The 3888-nt window shown below is 36.9% G+C and overlaps 1 non-coding gene across 1 annotated transcript; it reads right to left on the bottom strand.

The window, feature by feature from the left end:
* Positions 1-3359: 3359 nt before the first annotated feature.
* LOC138448262 (small nucleolar RNA SNORA76) lies at positions 3360-3490 on the bottom strand. The gene has a single exon (XR_011260101.1). It is a non-coding gene; the product is annotated as a small nucleolar RNA SNORA76 (small nucleolar RNA).
* Positions 3491-3888: the final 398 nt, after the last annotated feature.

Here is a 3888-nt window from a genome sequence, read left to right as displayed (position 1 = left end):
TGACTATGCATTTGTTGATAGGCTTCTGTTTAATAGTTTTCTATTCTGCCCCAACAAATTAGCGACCATGACATACAAACCATGCATTGGTCCTGGTCATTTCAAAAATCTTTGGCTACGAATTTAAGTTTGAATACTGCGTTAAATAGATTTAAGTGGTCTCCTCAGTCATTATATATGTTAAAATGTAATCTGCAAAGGGGTGAGAGTGACAGAATGAATGGGAGTAACTTAAGTGCTCATTCATATGTGGAAGAAATGCAGATTATTGTGGTGAAAAGAGAATTCCAAGATAAGTAGCAACAAGACTCTGCATTCATATGATGTTGATATTTCAGTGTGTAAAGCGCAATATCGAAAAGATAAAAGACAGGTCATGTTTCTGAATCATCTTGACAGAGGCGCTATACTCAAATCTTTGAAAAGTACAAAAATTGGTTGAAAGCCAAACATGCTGTTATAACAACAAGACGCAGAAAAGATATTAGATAAATTGAAATCAAATAATTCAGCCAAGATCTGGACACTGTTGAACTCTAGGCAGTCCAAGGTACAAACAATTCTTCAGTTGAATTCCATACCTCAAGAAGTATGGGGCCTCCTTTATAAGTCCTTGTATGCAGATACCAGCGTAGAGGAGGTCCCTACTTCCAGTAAAGGAAGAGAGGCAAAGGATCTGATTTTTGACCTGGATGATATACTGTTCCAAATATCAAAACTATCAACCTCTCGCGCACCAGGCCCAGATGGTTTGTCTAATTTCATGGTTAAACATCCTATGGCTTGGCCCAAAATGTTCTTATGCATTTTCATGAAAATAGTGAGTACTCGTTGTATACAACCGTCCTGGAGAAAATCGATTACTATACCAATCTACAAAAAAGGGGACAATGAAGATCTGGCAAACTATAGACCAATATCATTGCTAGATATTCCTAGAAAATTATTTACTAGATTATTGCTAAGACCTGAATGAATGGCTGAATGGTGCGGAAATGAGGGACCCAAATCAGACGGGCTTTATGCCGGGAATGGGAACGGCTATTAATTTACACATCCTGGAAATCATTAAAACCCAAGAACAACTAAAAGGTCAAACAATTTACCTTGCCTTTATTGATAACCAGGCCGCGTTTGATTCAGTGTGCAGGAAATTGTTAAGAAACTGTGGGAGGCAAATTGTCCAGAATATTTAATATTTTGGATAAAGGAATTGCACTCAAAAACAACTCTACAAATTAGGCTAACCTCAGATGGAACATTGTCAGATCCAATTTCAACATTCAGAGGACTTAAGCAGGGGGGCATCCTGGCTAGAACCCTGTTCAACTTCTTTATGGCCGCAGTGCGTCACGAGTTCATGAATTGTAGAGCAGATGCCCCCACGACTAGCGGGGCATCCCATCCCATGGTTGTTCTATGCCGACGACCTTGTGTTGTTGGCTAAGACCCCTGGGGGTTTGCATAATCTATTGGTAGCCTTGAGTAAATATGCAAAGGCGAATTTCTTGGCAATAAATCAATCAAAATGAAAAGCTATGATATTCGGTCAGAAGAAAAATCGTCTTCAGCAAAAGGCCCAATGGGTCATTAAGAATCTAGAAATTGAAATGGTGTCAGAGTACAAATATCTAGGCTTTCAATTTAGTAATTCAGGTGACAAACCGTTTAGAGTTTTGAATCAGAAATTGTCAACTGGGATACATCAAACAAAAAATCATACAGGCTAAATATGGTAAATTTTCCTTGATGCCAGCAGTGATATTTTATAAACAAAAGGTTGTCCCCATTTTGACTCATGCTACCGAAACATCATGAGCAAGACATGGGTCAAAATGGAAGGTAAATTTTGGAAATCCATTTGTGGCTTACCTGTGACAGTCTCAATATGCTTGCTAAAACACGAATTGGGATTAATGTCCTTGTATGCGGTCTATCTATGGAAAGTGTTATGCTTATATTGCAAGTATCTTATGGTCACTGAAAAGAATGGTGTGATGTTCATGATGGGAAAATTTATGTTAAATTCAGATAATAAAGTCATCAAATGGCGAAGGTAGATACAGTCAGTAATGGTTGAAGTTGGTATTGACGAGGTGCTCTTAACAAATAATCCTGAAAGAGCAAAAAAGAAACTTTTGATGTTTGACTGGATTAAGACCAGAAATGCATGTGCAAAATTAAGAATATTTAAATCCCAAACCTATGCTATTAAGGAACTACACAAAATGGAGCAATATCTAGTCAAATTTCCGAATCCAAAAAATAGATTTGACTACTTGAGAATAAGATTAAATATTTGTCTCTCAAATGAAGTTCGTTTTATGCGTAGAATGACGTTCAATGCGTATTGTACATTTTGTAAGGAGCCGTTACAGTCCGAAACTTTAAAACATCTAATTTCCGCTTGTCCTGCACGAATTGAGAAGAGATGTGAATTTTTCAAACATTTGTTTGAGGAACAGTATATTACAGATCACGAGATCCTCTGGGATAAATTGTACCATAGTCAACGGGCTAAAATGAATATAGCTATACTTATGTTTGTGTAGACATTAATACAACTGTATTTTGGGAAATGTGTATTGATTGAAATATATGTATGGAATTACAATGTTTGAAGTGGAAAATGTAAAACAAAATACTAAATAGGTCCTTGTTGAAGATTAATGAGTATATTTCCTGAAGCTAGTGTTGAGAAACAATCGTAGATTTGTGTCAGAGTATTCGGTTCAAAAACATTTTTGTTAGTTTAAAATTTTAACTAGGCAATATCACTTTTCTTTTCTTTGTGTTAAAAAGTTCTTGTAAATTGTATATATATATATGATGATTGTGATGTTTTGATTTGTTTGTAATATTTGAAAGGCTGATTTTTACAGTTAAACCAAATAAAAATGGAAAAAAGTGCAGCAGGGCCGCTGTGAACATAGAGATTGTGTAAACAGTAAAGTTGTTTCCAGTGTATATTTAGGCCATAACACAGATTAAACATGTAATGCAACCAGGTGGGCTTGTAACATTAAATAGTTATTTCTTTCATACTATTTTGGAGCCATATACTGTAATCAGTTGCTCCAGGAAGTCTTGTTCATACCCACTGCTCACCTCATCTTATTGCAGTAAGCATGTATTGGGGGGATGGGGGGGGGGGGGGTCAAGTTCCACGACAGCAATGACATTGCAAATCCCAACAAAAATCTGCTTGAGTACTAGTCAGGTCTCCCCAAAAAGAAAGTATCAATGTATAAAGAAGCCCACGCCATCCAATCACAATCTCTCGCTCCGAGTTTCTTCCCTGGACGGATCACCAATTTAAGGCTGTCCCTTCGTGCCCACCCTTTTCCAGTCCTGAAACAAAATGTAACTTGCTTTTAAAAGAGCTACTCCGGTTAGTCAAAGAAGCTCCAGTTATGAACAAGATTAGTCTAGCACTGCTACTTAGCTAGTGAAGTCATTGATTGGGCCATCACAAGTTCAAACGCAACCCAGCTTAAATGAGTACATGGCACAATATAAAATTTCAAAACAATTTATTTGAAATAAATCTTACAATATTACATGGAGAATGGTTATGTTTGAGGAGACGGCCCTCCAAGCAGGTTTTGTCTGGTGGATTTCTGATCTCTGAAAGAAATAAAAACCAAGTTAGCCCTACGTAGTTCATAGAAACAATGCCAGGGAATGAACTGCATTATTGTACATGCTGGCCATCATGTCAGATCCAACTTATGTCTTCATCTGCATCAGAAGTCTAACACGTAAGAAAGTCATCATACAAAGCCAGCTATATACCATCAACCTTCACCACTATACAGTTGACAAGTTGGAATTCATTTAAACAAGCAAATAGGAGCATACACATCAATGAAAATAGGCATATAAACA

The sequence above is a fragment of the Ambystoma mexicanum genome, chromosome 3q (assembly GCF_040938575.1).
Source record: "Ambystoma mexicanum isolate Mex_15411 chromosome 3q, UKY_AmexF1_1, whole genome shotgun sequence".
NCBI lineage: Eukaryota > Metazoa > Chordata > Amphibia > Caudata > Ambystomatidae > Ambystoma > Ambystoma mexicanum.
The sequence above is the reverse complement of the archived record's forward strand: the minus strand, read 5'-3'. Positions and strand labels throughout refer to the sequence as shown.